At 50.1% G+C, this 16,560-nt stretch overlaps 1 pseudogene across 1 annotated transcript; it reads right to left on the reverse strand.

Moving 5' to 3' along the window:
- Positions 1-6,572: 6,572 nt before the first annotated feature.
- Positions 6,573-7,284, reverse strand: LOC308561205 (proteasome subunit alpha type-2 pseudogene; annotated as a pseudogene). Its single transcript has one exon. The product of its transcript is annotated as a proteasome subunit alpha type-2 pseudogene (transcript).
- Between the last annotated feature and the right edge of the window lie 9,276 nt (positions 7,285-16,560).

A 16,560-nucleotide genomic window follows, 5' to 3' on the forward strand; every position in this document is an offset into this window, starting at 1 on the left:
CCAACCTCTGCTCCCCTTGAACCACCCTTCCTGTGTGCCCTCCTTTCCCCACCATGTTTAGCCTCTTTCCTGGCCAGGCCTTCACACAGCACCCCTAACCCCACACCCAATCTGCACAGCCCCAGAGCTCCCTTGGAAATGCCACTGCCTTCTCTCTTCCATTCCTGCCGGATGTTCCCACTGAGTCAGACTCATCTACTTTCCCAGCAACATGACGCACCCAGGCTCCTTGCCCTGGGCCTCTCTCTCAGGCATGCTCGCTCCATCTCCCACCTTCTCCATGCGCCGCCCCCCACAGGCTGCTGAGCTCCAGCGGAGCCTCCGAAGGCCAGGGGCAGAGCCCTGGTGGCGTGGCAGTCAAGCTTCCCATCAGCTGCCCACACAGTGTCACGATATTGGAGCTGGGAGGCCCGCAGAGCATCAGGCTAGGAGGGGGAGATGCGGCTGAGACCTAACGTTCTCCATCATGTTTGGAAACCAGGCTTCCAGACCAGGTCTGAGGAGGAGGGGTATAGATAGAAGAGGCTGCAGGGGTGAGGCAAGAACTGCTGTCTCCCTCGGTCCCCTCCCCAGCCAAGGGAAAGGGAGGCACAGGTAGAAATCTAGCCATTCCATGGGGAGGGTGACCCAGCTCTTCTGGAAGGACCCACAAGGAGAGACTCCACTGACCCAGTAGCAAAGGCCTCTAAGCCCACCAGACTGGAGGCCCACGTGCCTGGGACAAACCAATAGTCAGGGCCCCACAGTTTCCACCGTGTGCTTCCCAAGTATTACAATGTCACACCTTGGAACAGCCCCACATTCTGCTATTTTCTCCAGAGTCTGCGACTTGCCGGTGTGCTCTCCCACTGAACAGAGGCTCTCTGAGGGCAGAAAAGGTTTGCCAAGGGCCCCTAGATCCCCAGGGCCTGGCACTGTGCCCTTGCAAACTATAGACCCTCCCACTTGCAGAATGAATATATGAGTTAATAACCCATGCAATCCTGGGCACAGCTGTGGGGATCTTATGTATAGGCTCTGGTTGCCTTTCTTTCATCCAGACCGCATGCAGCCCTGAGGGAGGAGGTGGCTGGTAAAGGCCACCAAGAGTGAACCCTCCTTCCCTGTCTGGGGGCAGGGAGATGGCCTGCCTGATGTTGGATTAGCCTGTCTCTGTTACTCCATGCCACCACTAGGGGGCAGCAGAGTTACAAAGCCCGGTTTGGGGAGGAGCGATTTCCCCTGGCTCCTGCTCTCCAGCTCCTCTACCTCAAGCCTCTGTAACACCCACCTCCCACCTCCACGAGAATGGAGATGGGAAGGCCCAGAAAGGTAGCCCCATCTGCCTAGGCTGCACAGCCTCTTTGAAACACAGATGCAACTGGAAACCAGCAGGGCACCTGCTTCCCTGCCCAGCATTCCTCCTCCCAACTCCAGCAGCTGCCCGGAGACTTCAAGGGTCCAGGTTACATCTCTTCCCTTTGGGAGGTATTACGGGTCTGTGGTACACAGACCCAGAGCCAACCCAAGGACAAGATGGCTGCAAGTCTGGGGATTCTTGTTGAGGAAGAAAAGAGGAGGGAAGCATGCAGGGGAGAAAAGACCCTCTGGACCACACGCTGAGGCCCCACCCATCGAGCCTGCACTACTCAGACCCTGTTCACAGTTTCCAGAATGGCTACCCCTGACCACGGCTGGTCATTAAATACAAGCACTCCTTGCCCTTCCTCAGCCTTGTCATCAAACGAGGCAGAGTGGAATCGTGGATTCCAAATTATCTTCACCCCTTACTAGCTATGTGGTTTTAGGTAAGTTCCTTATGTCTCTGGTCCTCATCTATAAAATGAAGGGTACCTACTTCATTGAGTCATTGACAGGTTAAATGAAAAAACGCAGTAACATCTGTACTTATCTATAACAATGTGTGACCCAGAGTAAAGCTCAAAATAGTTTTCTTCTTGCCTCGGATAACCTTGACAGCTACCTTCTGGATGCTACCACCACAGCATCCTTTGAGGCACTCCAGCAGCTGCCTCCTGCCAGCCTGCTGGGGACTGAACACATTGAAGACCTCTAGAGAATGGAGACCTTTTGTGACCTGGTGGGGGAGATCCTGAGATACCTCCTCAGCATCCTCTCTGTGCTTCCCTTCATGTTGTTCCCTGCCAGCAAATCCTGCAAGACTGGGCTCCTGCCCACCTCCTCCAGGGAGTCCTCCCTGCCTGCTCTCCTCCCTATGCCCTGTTCCCTCTGAAATCCCTGCTCTGGCTGCCATCTCTCTGCAGCTAACATTGGTGCTCCTGGAAGCAGTCCCTGTGCTTCACCTGCCTCTGGATCCCACCAGGCTCAGTTCCACGCTCACATCCCAGTGCCTAGGAACCATTCTTTTGACTGGGGCTAAGCCCTTAGACATCACTGGTGCCACTAGCCAGCTCTGAGTGGGTGGGTGAGTATTGAGGAAGAGGGTGGGAGGAGCTAGATTGCATGAGAGCCCAACTTCCAGGCAGCGGCCCTCCAAATGGGAAGGGGCGAGAAGACGGCTTAAAGCAGTGTTCCTTTCCTACAAAGCCCTCCCTCCACTGTCCCCCTTGGCCATTCCTGGCTCAAGAAACTGCTGTGCTAACTCCTACTGACAAGGGTATGTGCAGGCCTTTCAGGTCAGGCCAGGCCTGGCTCTGGGTGGAGAAGACTCAGAGTGCATGAGATTGAGCCAGAGGGACTAGCCCTGGGCAGGCTCCAGGTGCCAGGACAAAGTCTGGGCCCCGCCTCTCCCGAGAATACACATGCCAGAGAAGGGCAGGACCAAAGTCATTTGAGGTATCAGGAAGCAAAAGGGAAGATGGCCTGGGAACCCAGCCCTCCACTCTGTTCTCCAAGGCACACCCAGGGCTGGGGTCTCTAGAGCCTTCCAGCTTTAGGCCCAGCAGTGGGAAGTGAACCCTTGTGTGGAACTGACCCCCTGGGGTCTCCCTTGTAGGGGACTTTCTTTTCCTTGGTGGCTGCAAAGATGACTCAGAGTGTTTTCCCCAGAGCTGCCCACACGAGAAGCCAAGTGCTGCCCCCATCAGGGCTTGCCCATGGCAGTAGCAGCACCTACTGTGTGCTTCGCCTGGTTGAGGGCACAGGAAGGTGAACACTCAAGCATACAAGTAGGAAGCTGTGTCCAGAGCCTGGAGGAAGGGGTCTGGGCCAGGCAGAGCAGTGGGGGTGCAGGGAGAGTGAGCAGGAGTCCTCAGAGTATTGGCATGACTTGGGGTGAGCACAGTGGAGAGGGGAAGGGCCAAGACAACATCAAGGACTCAGGCCTGCAGACCCTCATGGATGTGGGGTGCAGACCGGGCTTGCCTGCATGTGCTCAGGTGCTCCTTCCTTTGGGAAGGCAGAGAGGGTTGGAGGGGACAGACAGGTACTCTTCCCCCTTGAAGCTCATCCCAGGGGCCTCTCATAGGGGTGTGGTGTGGGTGGGGTCACATCCTGTAGGGATAGGGAAAAGGTCTGGCACAGTTTTGAGGGGTAGAGAGGACAGAAGCCCAACAGAGGGCTAAGGGGTTGCTGAGAGCTGGCTGGCCCCCTGAGAAGGGGGAAGGGTCTTTGGAATGGCCAGGGGTGGCATGCCCCATCTCTGAGTGGCATGCCCGGGACTAGAGGCTTCAAGGCAGGAGAGGTCATCCAGGGCGAAAGAGAGCTTTGAAATGCTTGGACACCATGTTCACCGAGGGGAAGAGGAAGCAGCCTGGGGGTGGGGAGGGCAGGAAGGTGACCCATTGTCCCTGTTTGCCTGGAACTGACCCTGTTTTAGCACTGAAAGTCCTGCATCCAGAAACCCCTCAAGTCTAGGCAAACCTGGACATTTGGTCGATTTAGGAAGAAAGAAGGTATTGCAAGAGGCTGGGCAGGGAGGGAACTGCTCAGGAGCCTGTTGGTGAGATACTCTGAGTGATACCAGAGGCCAGAGGTGGGGCCATGTCCAATAGGAAGATCCCTGTGTGAGCAATGGAAGGAACAGAGAGGCCAGGAAGTCAAATAGGTCCTCAGTGCTCATCCTAACAGTAGTAACACCACCTCCCACTTACATCTGACATGGCCAACCCCTCACACACGTGATGCCATTTGATCTCGTCAAGCTCTGAAATCTGTGAATTAGCCAGGGCAGCTGTTATTAGCTTCTCTTTGGCCATCAGGTCGGTGAGCTGCCCAGGAGTCTGGATGGAGGGGTGGAGGCCTCCCCACTGCACCTGCCCTGAATCACTCAGGCCGATGCCCCAGCCCTGAAGCACACTCTCCAGTGCATGCCCAGGGCTGGCCACTTTTGCCCTCCTGCAGTGAGAAACCTGTCCACCCAAACCATGTAAAGGAGCCTGGCTGGCCTGCCTCCCTCCCACCCAAAACCAGTCCGAACAAGGGGCCTTGCTGGCTCTGCTGAGAGAGATTGGAGGCCAGAGAGAGGGCCATCCTGCCTTCTGGCCTTCACTGTCAGTTGCACCCTCTGGAGACCCCTGCCCATAGCCTCTACCACTGCAGGAGACACCCTTTAGCCTCTCCTCTCCCTGAGCCCAGCCCCTTACCCAGTCGTGTCTTCTTTGCTCCCCAGGCTCCTTTCTCTTCCACTTGGTACCTTTCTGGCAGGGAAGTGCCTCCTCTCTCAGCCAAGCAATAAGTCCAAGCACTTGGTGAGCACTTCCCACCTGTAAGGCACAGTGCAAAGGAAGGGGACACACATGCGGCCGAGGCTCTGCTTGCACACCTTCAGGTTGGGAAGGGGAGAAGCCAGAGCACCATGCTCTGCTGTAAATTGACTCCAGCATGCTCACCCTGCTGTGGGCATCCTCACCTCCCTCAGGCCTCTCACCTCACCCAGGCCACTCAGTCTGTCCTGGCTTCTCTGTCCACCCCATAAAGACAGGTCTACCACCTCCATACCTCCCAGCATGTGCCTGCAGTGACTGGGACCCCGAGCTCAGACCATGACTCCAGAGATGATGAGAACTGAGGCCCTAAACCTCGGGACTAGAGCAGTGAGCCCCCACAGCACTCCTCAGCCCTGCAGCCCCTCAGTCTCCCTTGAGGGTTCCTGAGGACATAGGCCTCCCCTTTCCTGCCAAAGCTGTGGGGAGATCATGTTGTCAGGGTCCCTAAAGGGGGAAAGGAGGATTCCTAGGAGAGAGAGTGTGAAGGGCTGGCAAAGACAGGGCGTGGGTGGACACAGGTCCTGCCATTCACGCAGTGTGGGCTGAGGGGCGGGAGTACTGCAGGCACCTCTCTGTGGGCCTCCATCTCCCATGCCCTGGCTCCCCCAAGGCTCACAGCAAATGTGTGGGTGATGCAGTAATAACTCTCCATCTAGTCATTGACCAAAGTCCTTTGTCCACAATGTTAACAAAGCAGGCTGGAATTTTCCAGAAGAGTATTCCTGAAAGGAGAGACAATAGTAAGGTGGAGAAGACCCAGGCTAGACTCAGATTGTTATGATTGGGACTAACTGCACACCGGCTGGATGGCCTCAGGCAAGCCTCTTAACTTCTTTGAATCCTGGATTTTTATTTTTTTTAATCTACAAAGGAAGGGAAGGTAACACTTATCTCCAAGAGCTGATAAGAGATAATTAATACTATAAAAGAACCTGACACAGAAATATTTTTCTACCCACGATGAAAATAATGAAGAATCACTCTTTTTCCTTCTTTCCATTTTTCAAATCATTTTCTGATGTGGTTATGTTACTTCTGTTTACAGCTCTCAGTGAGACCAAATTGACATACCATAAACTGCACAAATTGTGCAATTTGATAAGTTTTGCCATATGTATAATCCATGAAGCCATCACCACAATTAAGATAATGTAAATATCCATCAAACCCAAAAGTGTCCTGGTGTCCCTTACTAGCATCTCCCTCCATCTCCTCCCCATTCCCACCACACTGTCCCCAGGCAATCAATGATCTGCGGTCATTGTAATTAGCTCACATTTCCTAGAATTTTCCAAAATTCTAGAATTTTCTAGATAGAATTGTACAGTATGTGCTGCTTCTTTCACTTGGCAGTTATTTTGAGACTCAAACATATTTTAGCATATAGCAAAGGTCTTTTTATTGTTGAGTAGTATCCCAGCAAATGCATACACTACAATCTGCTTATTCATTCGCCTACTGATAGACATTTGAGAAGCTCCCAATTTTTAGCTTTTCCAAACAAAGCTACGCTGAACATTCAAGTATAAACCTTTGTGAGGACCTGTTTTCATTTCTCTCAAATATGTTACTTTTTTCTTTTTTTATTAAAGTATTTTTCAATTACAATTGACATTCAATATTGTATTACTTTCAGGTATACAACATAGTGATTAGACATTTATATACCTTACAAATTGAACACCCCAATAAGTCTAGTACCCATCTGGCAATAGGTGTGTCACTTTTTAAATTTTATTTTTTTGATTTAACAGTTTATTATGATTTATAAGTGTCATTTTAAAAACATTGATCCATTAAATCATGTTGCAATAAGTATGCAAAAAGTTTGCAAACAAAGCATACTTTAAACTAGTTAAAATATAGAGGTTCTCTGAAATTCTGGATTTTTCTGTCACTTTGTTATTATGCTGTGGCAGCCAAGTAATCCTTTTTACTCCAGGTGGAATAAGCCTCCTAAATCCAGCTTCGTTGCAGATTCCACCTTCTATGTTATCTTCTGTCACTTAACCCTTCAAAGCTTTCCTTTAGGGTTAATATGGCTGTATGAATGGTATCTTCAAGCTCTAGATATTCATTATATCTTTTCTCAAGGAAAGTTTTCCCATTCACATGGTTCTTTCCCATGCTGTGGCTTTCCAGGCAAAGTAAGCTCTTGATGGATCTGAGTGAAATAAATATGGTCGTCCCTCGTTCCAACCACAAATTAGTAAAAAACTCCAAATGGACGACCACCACCTGACGGGCATATTCTCACATCACAGATGCTACTCTCTGTACCAGCTGAGCTGTGGGAATGGGTTTTCGGTAAACAAGATAATATTGCTGAGCTAGTTTTGGAGCTCTGTGCACAAGCACTCTGTGATCTGGGCCCATGCCACTAGAGTCAAGCCTGTGTGTTTGACGATTGGCTCCACTTTGTCTACACTTCGCTCATCATACGAAATGGATTTCTGTTTCTTCTCAGTTGCTAATACCACAAATACCACACCATTTGCAGCTTTAATTCCCACTGAAGGGGCTCCTCCAGCTACAGCAGCCAAAGTACATGCAGTCTGAACAAGTTTCCAGATGGGCTGAACGCAGTCAATGAGAAGCTGTGACCGCGCTCGGCCATCTTTACCCAGAGACTAGATACGTTACTTTTTGTTGTTGTTAATTCTCACCGGATCCATTTAAAGAGAGTGGAAGGGAGAGAGAGAGAGAGAGAGAGGGAGAGAGAGAGACATCAATGTGAGAGAGACACATCGATTGATTGCCTCCCACACGCACCCCAACCAGGACCAGGGATTGAACCTACAACCCGGGTTCATGACCAGAAATCAAACCCGCGACCCTTTGGTGCATGGGCCGAATCTCTAACCACTGCGCAACACCAGCCAGATACATTACTTTTTAAAATGAATTTAATGCCATTCAGGTACAGATAGTTCATCCAGGCTCCTTACAGGAAAACCTGGAACAGTGACTGTTTTCACTTCTCTGCTTTCTCTTGTGATTTCACATGGTTCTTGTTCTTGATTGTAACAGGAGCCGACCAAGCCCTTTGCCTCACTGAGAATGGGAGTCTCAGCTGGCCTCAGTTTTGCCCAGCATTGTGAGCTCAGGTCAGCCAGGGGGCTGCAATCCTGGAAGATATGCTCCTCCTTTTTCCAGAAAAATGTGTAACAAGGAGAAAAAACACAAAAAATAAACCACAGAAATGGAAGTGTATATATATATATATATATATATATATATATATATATATATATATAATATTTCCATCATTACCCAACAATAACTACACTCCAAATTCACCAGATACTTACTGGCACCTGCTAAGTGCTGGGAGAACTGCTAAGGGCCAGTCCCTGGGAATAAAAGATGGGCATACAGTCCAGTGGGGGACAAGTGACACTAGAAGAAAGGATCCAGGGAGACAGGAGAGCTTGTAACAGGGGTATCTGGTCTGTCTGCAGGGCACAAGTGGAAGCCAGTGTGGCCAGAGCACACAGAGCAAAAGGCTGTGGCCCACGGCAGAGGTCAAAGGCTTAGAGGAGGCCAGAGCACAGGGGATTGCAGAGTGCAGAGCAAGTTGGCAGCCTGGACTTCAAAACCCCTGGCTCCTTTCCCTCTTGTCTGAATTCCATCCCAAAAGTCCCCTTTTCTGAATTGTTTGATTTCCACTCACAATATGGCTCCCTGGGTTGTGGCAGCACATTCGAGAACTCAGAACTGGGGCTTGGTGCCCAGGGCAAATTGTCAACCTGTTCCTTCCACCGGGGTCACTATTTCCTCCACCCCTGGAAGCAGGTGAGAATCCTGTCTATTTGCAGGAGTCAGTGGGCTAACTAAACTGTGTGAAGCATCTCACGGCCTGGCATTCAGTAGCAGCTCCACAGATATTTAGAGCTGGCCTGGTGCTGAACAGCCTTGCCTTGGTTCTATGCATCTTGTTACCAGACCAGACCAATCAGGTAATGGGTTGTTCCCTACTCTCTCCACCTACTACACACACACACACACACACACACACACACACACACACACACACACACGTGCAAACTGCTTCCAGCTCCTCTTTGCCCAGACAGAGATTAGGCCATCCGCCCTTGTTCCCCACACCCTCTGCCCATGATCCTCCCAGTGCACCTGGCCCCTCCCAGACCCTCCCCTTTACCAGTGATTCTCAACCTTTTTCACCTCATGGCACATATAAACTAATTATTAAAATTCTGCAGCACACCAAAAAATATATTTTTGCCGATTTGAAAACACACACACACACAAATCGTATAATTTTTATTCATTCACACAGGACATCTATTGTGTTAGCTGTTGTCACATTTTTATTGGACAATGTAAGGGAAAAGAGGTCAGCACCCCTGACTAAATAGTCAGGTATTGCATGTTTTAAAAAAATTCTTGTGGCACCCCAGGGTGCTGCAACACACTATTGAAAATCGCTGCCTTATACAAATACACCTGAGGACCGGGCGATCCTGACTTCCTCCTGCCCTCTGCTCTGCACTCTCAGGTAAGAGTCTGGCTCTGCTGGCTGCGGCAGGGGACAGGAGGAGCTCTCTGTGAGAGTGTATGGTGGCTCTGTGTGGCCGTGGTCTCTCTGGGTATAAGTACATGTGTTCTGAATTGGTATCTGTGCCCCTGTATCTCTTTGTGTGGGTGTCATGCATCTGTGGGGGTTAGTCTGTGTCTCTCCTAAATGCAATGTGGGTCTGTGTGTATATCTGCATCTGTGTCTGCTCACCTGCCCTGGTCCCATTCCTGGCCAAACTCCTAAACGTCCACCTCCTACTTGAGTTATAATTGAATTTACAGCCTCTGTCATGCCAGGCAGACGGGTTTTGCTGAGGGTTGAAGGGATAGAATGACTAGTTTCCTTTCAGAGCCGCCAATTCTTGTCCCTCAAGCACTTGGCCTGAATTGGCAAGAGAAAGCCCAAGACCTTTTTTGTGTTTTTTGAGGTTTAATTGATGTATAACATATTAGTTTAAGGTATACAACAGTTTGTACCTTCTGATCCCCTTCACCCATTTCATCCACCCCATCCCCCTCTTCCTCCCCACCACCTCTGATAACCACCAATCTGTTCTCTGTGTCTATGAGCTGAAGGGTTGTTGTTGTTGTTTTTATTTGGGGTTTTTTTTTTTAGATCTCACATATAAGTGAGATCATACAGTATTTGTCTTTCTCTATCTGACTTATTTCACTTAGCATAATGTCTCAAGGTCCATCCATGTTGTTGTAAATGGCAAGATTTTCTTCCTTTTTCATGGCTGAATACGATTCCTGTGTGTGTGTGTGTGTGTGTGTGTGTGTGTGTGTGTGAACATTTTCTTTATCCTTTCATTTATCAATGGACACGTAGGCTGCTTCCATGTGTTGGCTACTGTAAATAATGCTTCAGTGAACATGGGGGTGCAGATATCTTTTTGAGTTAGCATTTTCATTTTCTTTGGATAAATATTCAGAAGCGAAATTGCTGGGCCATATGGTAGTTCTATTTTTAATTTTTTGACGAGCCTCCACACTGTTTTCCATAGTGGCTGCAGCAATTTACATTCGCACTAACAGTGCAGGAGGGTTCTCTTCTCCCCATCTCACCACCAACACTTGCTATCTCTTGTCTTTTGATAACAGCCATTCTAACAGGTATGAGATGATATCTTCTGGTTTTGATTTGCATTTCCTTGATAATTAGTGATGGTGAGCATCTTTTCATGTACCTGTTGGCCATCTGTATGTCTTCTTTGGAGAAATGTCTTTTTAGATTCTCTGCCCATTTTTCAATTTGATTGTTTGTGTTTTTCCAAAACCTGTCTTTTCTCTTTTTTCCAAGACAGATTCTGACTGCCCCAAGGTTTTCTTTACTGCTCCTTCTCCCAAGCCCAGGCCCATGGATCTCTTTCAGACTCATCACTCATTAAGAGGAAGGATTGGGGGCAGGAAGGGCCATGGGCATAGCTTGGAAGCTGACTTCAGGGGAATATTTGTGGTACAAATAGAAGCCAACAAAAATGAGTGGCTCAAGAGGTACAGGGGGCCTATCTTGGAAGTGTGTGTGTGTGTTAACATTTGTGCTTCTATGTTCAGCAACTATATGAGTACCAGAGAGCCCTGATGTCAAGCATTTGGTCTTTCTGTTGCATAATGTATTCTCATTTGTGGTTCAGGAAAAATGAATGTACTGTGTGTGCACTTGGTCCATTCTGGTGTTGTCCACTGTGACCTGTGTGCCAGCCCCAAACAAGATGAGGCCAACCTTGGCAACAGAGTACCTCAGCACCTCCATCCGATGAGAAAATATTTGTTGATAAATGACAACTTGGCTCAGACCCTAGGCCTCCCACCAACTTTTAATTCTGGTGGGAGGAGACAGGAACAAGCACTTCGGACCCTGGCAGGCTTTCCATTCACTTGCAAAGGTCTTTGGGTCCCTGGATCTTCCATAGACCCCTACCCACTAATCCCATGCTGCTCTTCCCTGCTCTGGGTGAACTGATGTCATCAAGCCATCCTCTCCCACCTTTATGCCAGGTGTCTACACAGGGACAAGAATCTATAGGGACTGGGTATCATGACCTGGCACATGGTAGGCACACAACATGAATAATTAACATGATTGACATTGACTCAAGTGGAACTGAATTAATACATGATTTTGAGTCTGGGGGTCAAATGTGAGGGTGCAGGGTTCAGGGGCCAGTGCATGATGCTTTCATGTCTCTGTCTACCCACCATGTGGGTGAACCCACTGTATCCATTCAACACTTGTGGCTGGCACCTATTCAGTGCCCAGCTCCATTCTGGGTACCGAGCTAAGCGAGAGAGAGCAGTTTTATCCCTTTCAGCTCCTGCGTGGGCTGTGTTACACATCCCTGGGGGGGAATAAGGAAAGGCTGAGATTTAGATTACAGTAAACTAAGGTTTACCTGTTGAACCGCAGGTGTTCCTTTGCACTTGTTCCATAAAAATGGAGCTAGGTAACTACCGTGGCGGGGAAGCCGTGGGGTGGAAGAAGGAAGAGAGAAGGAAGAAGAGCGGCAAAGGCAGGGGCAACCGCTCAGCTAGATCTACTGCTGCCGAGAATGTGCATTTGTGCCTGGCCGGTGTGCTCAGTGGTTGTTGAGCATCGACCTAGGATCCAGAAGATCGAAGTTCGATTCCCAGTCAGGGCACATGCCCGGGTTGCGGGCTCGATCCCCAGCGGGGGCGCGCAGGAGGCAGCCGAACAATGACTCTCTCATCATTGATGTTTCTACCTCGCTCCCTCTCCCTTCCTCTCTGAAATCAATAAAAACATATTAAAAAAAAAAAAAAGAATGTGTGTTTGTGCAAAGGTGGTAGTAGGCTTCCTAAATGAAAACAACTTCTTATACTTTGTAGAACACTTTATAGTTTAAGAAAGATCCTCATACCTTCTTCATCTCACTAGATCTTCAACCTCAGGGATAAAGCAGACAGATGCTTCCCTATTGTACACAAGAGGCCGGAGGAATTAGGGGGTTATGCTCAGGGTGAGGCCATGGAGGAGTAGCTAGTTCAGGAGCCCAGAACTCAGCTCTTGGCAGCTGTGCCATTGGCTTCCCTCAAAAGGAACAAGAGACAATCCTGGTCCTCAAGAAATGTAAGTCTCGTTGAGTAGGCAGTTCCCACCAATGCACCCATCCAAACACCCAGGACACTCAGATTCGTCACTGAAGAATGACCCCACTGGACCTGCAGCTCCGCAGGCAGGGCAGGCAGGATGGCCCAGTCTAAACAGACATCCTGCAGGAAGGCAACACAGAGAGGAGCAAGAGAGATTTTCAAGTGACAGGAGATAGGAGCAAAGGCTAAGGGAGGGGAGCAGAAGGCCATAAGCAGTAGCCAACAAGCAGCTGACTGAGCAGAGAGACTGGACTGAGAAAAGTGGGATTTGGCAGGGGGGCAGATGGGGAGGCTGGATGGGGCCTGCCTAGAGGTGGAAGCAGAAGAACCAGGGTTTGCCACTGCAGAATACCTCCCTTAGTGTCATGGAGTTTGGCTGAGGTTTGGAGGGCAGACAGCTGACAGGGTGGGGACAAGAACCCGCACCTCCTAACTGGCCCCACAGCATCCAGGAGGACTCGGCCAGCTCTTGAGCAAACAGGAATGCACAGCTGAACTTTGCATTGAATTTCTCTATACACATATCTGTTGTTGAGTGAATGAAGGAAAGAATGATGGTCAGGCAAGTGAGCAAGCCTGAGGCACCTTGGTGATGGTGGGGGGTGGGCACAAAATCAGCACCAGGGAGAGGACAGGCTTCTCACTGCAGAACCAAATGAGGAGTGGCTAGTTCTGGAGCCCAGAACTAGCTGCTCTTTTTCCCTTTCTCTCCCACAGGTCAGAAAGTAGGAAAGTTTCCCAGTCGCCTTCCCTTTTTTCTCTCCACTGCCATGTCCTCCAGGCCTCTAGCTGCCTTCCTAGACCTTCCCAAATGAAGAGTAGGGAGCAGGCTCAGCCATCGGCCCCACAGCACTTACCCACCCCCTGCTGGCTGCAGCCTTCTCTTCAGCTGCTCTCCTGTTTTCCCATCTGTCTCTCTCCTCTCCTCACATCCCCTCCCTGCCCCATCCTCTCTCCTGCTGCTTCCCCGCCTGTTCCTGCTTCCTGCCTTCCTGGCCTCCCCCACAGTCTTCCTGGATGGCTGGCTTGCTCCCAAACCCCAACCACACTACAGGGCCCCAGTGACCTGCCCAGGCCAGAGAAGGGAGGCTACCAGCTCTCCTCCCTGCTCCCCCAGTCCCTCCATTGGCTACCACCAGCAGACTCAGCTCCTAGGCCTGGAACTGGTTCCATCACAAAAAGAGTCATAGGAGAGGCAGGCAGGATAGGAAGGGGCTATATCCAGGCATCACTGAGCCTGGAGGGGGCAGGGGCTGCTCTAACATGGTCACAGGAAAGCCCCTGCTCCTGGAGCCTGCCTCCCCACCACATACCCCCATGCTAACACCCCATGACCACCCCCACTCCCCAAGCCTTAACTAGGCCCTAGGAGGCAGAAGCAGACTGGGAAGCTATCTCACCTCTAGAGTAGGGGCATAGGACACACACACACACACACACACACACACACACACCCCGCTCCCTCAGGATCCCAGCCAGGGTGGTATCTCTCTCCTCTTCCCCCGGCTTGTGGCAAGAGGTAAAGAAACTCCTCTGACCTTGGGGCCTCAGGAGTGGTTCCAGCTAAGACAGAAGGTTAAACCACCCTCTTTCCAGGCCTCTTCTGGCTGAGGCAGTAAAGCCTTGATTTTACCCTCTAGTCTTTCTGGTTTCTTGAGTCTGGCTCCTATTCAGGGACAGGCATAGGCTCACACACACTCCCACTGTCCTGTACTTACAGCCATGCACATGCACCCATACGCATGCATCTGTGTATACAGCAGACATGTATATGCACCCACCCATGCACATGTGCAAAGACACAGCTATCTGCATGTAAATTAGCACACACCCTTGTACCTATGCACACACATGCACTACCTACATAATGAATACGAACACCCCTGACTTGCCACCTCCTACCTTTGGTCTCCTCCCACCCTCAAGCTGTCTTCCTCCTCTTTTTCCTCTCCCTCCTCTTCCTCTTCTGATACTACAACCCCACCCCCACCCCCGCCCCAACCTTGCTTCCTGTCTCCTCCTTGCCTCTGGCCCACAGTGAGCTTCTCTGTAGCCCCCACATCCCCACCCTCACTTCTAAGTACAGTCAGCTTGCCGTTCCTAACATGGCAAAACCTCTAGTCACTCTACAAGGGTTCCTGGGTGATGGAAGGAAGAAGATGAGATTGAGATAATTCTGCTTCTTTGATACAGATAAAATAAACTGAGGTCCAGGAAGTGGGAGTCATATCTCAGCTCAAAGAATGGAGACCAATGAATCTAGCTTCCTCCCTTTTGTCTGCTCAGTGCTCTGGTTTCATCAAAGCAAAAGGCCCAGAGCTAAGAGCTGTCACTGCTGTCCCTGCCTTCCAACCCTCCACTATGATCCCCTGCTAGTGTCCAGGAATCTTGATTCCTCTACAGTATGGAGTAGGGAGAAGGAGGGAGTCAATTTGGGGTGAAATTGGCACTGACCTCTGACTCTAACATTGTTAATTTGGCTTTCCACAGGAGCACTGCCATGGTAGTGAGCATTGCCATGACCCTGGCCCTAGGCACTGCCCTGGAGGGAAGCTACCCCCAGGGTCCTGTGGGTCACCCCCTGGTCCACATCACTGAACAAGCAGAAGAAACAAGACACAAGAATGGGGAGCCTGAGTGGGTTGCCCTGCTGACCTGAGATGAAGCCTGAACCAGAGTCTTTTTTTCCTAATAAACAGCCTCCTAAAGGCCATATTTTAGTCTTTATTATTATTATTATTATTATTATTATTATTATTATTATTATTATTTTAATTTGAGAAAGGGAGAGAGAGAGTGAAACATTGATGTTAGAAGCATTGATCAGTTGCCTCCCATACACGCCCTGACCAGGGATCGAACCCACAACATGGGTAAGTGCCCTGACTGGGAATCAAACCCGCAATCCTTCAGTGCATGGGATGACACCCCAACCAACTGAGCCACACTGGCTGGGTGCCGTGTTTTACTCTTAAAAGAGCCCGACTTCCTTCATATCCAACCTGCCACTCAGGGGGCCCAGCAGTCTGAGTTCCTTAGTTGTGAGAACGGGGTACCCAGCCAGGCATTCTCAGAAGCTTGGCTCTGTGGTCCCCATAACATAAGGTTGTATAAGGCCACCTCTCCTTTCTTTTTCATTTCTGCTTCCTCCCATCAAAGGGCCTAAAATGTGGCCTCATCACCTCTACCCCATCATATACACCCAGACCTGGTGGGCCTTCCAAAGTTCCATCTTGCATGCCTCACTTTATAGATCAGAAGCCTTTAGTGGATCCCTATTGTCCAGATGAATTTCTCATCCTTCCCTGAACATACATTGAACTTTCCAGCCTCCTTAATTTTTCACAGTTCACCACCACCACACCACCCTTGCCTCACCCCCAGGTCAGTAATTCCTTGCTTCCAAGCCATGTGAAGCTCCACCATCAACATGAAGCCTTCCCTAAAGCCCATTAGGAAAAGAGAGGTTCTCTCTTTGCACACTACCTCCTTCTCTACAGCTTATATCAACTATCACATGGATAGGATAGAATAGCCTGACCCCATGCTACCCAGTCAGCACCAATTTATGGGCTAGTCTTTTGTCTCTCCAACCAAACTAAGGTACTCAGGGCACGCCCACCACTTCTACACGTCTAGACTCCCCACCCCCATCCCCTACTGACCTATGCCTTGCATAGAATGGCGTTTGCACACAGTTTAGGGATACCTATACCTATACTTCTGGGTTCTAACTCTCTCCCCAGTCCTATTCTTCATCCAAGGCACCTCCCTGCACACACATCCAGCCTGCTTGCTGTGAAACCCTTTCCACTTATGCAAGTCCTACATCTGGGACCCTCTCCACTCGCCAACTCACAGGCTTCTTACACTGCCCCTATCTATTCGAGTGCTGCCACAGCCCTCTAGCCAGGCCTGTCCACAGCCCGTCACACCTCCCCTCCCTCACAGTCATTCCCTGATGCGGAAGGCAGCAAGTGCCCTGGAGTGACTGGGGACTGGGTGCTTCCCAGGCTGAAGTAGGGTAATTATAAGAAAAGGAACGGGGACTCTCTGAGTGTCTTTCTGCCCCCTCCCCACTATATTCCACACTTGAATAACAGAATTGGGGCTACGCTTCTGATGGGCATAGACTCATGTCCAGGTCCAGGTGAAAGTAAAGAAGGACCCAACTTGAGCAGGTGCCTAGCCCCGCTGGGGAGGAACAGGGATCACTGAATGGAGCCGAGAGAAATGTGGG

This window comes from Miniopterus schreibersii (assembly GCF_964146895.1).
Source record: "Miniopterus schreibersii genome assembly, chromosome: 1".
Taxonomy (NCBI): Eukaryota; Metazoa; Chordata; class Mammalia; order Chiroptera; family Miniopteridae; genus Miniopterus; species Miniopterus schreibersii.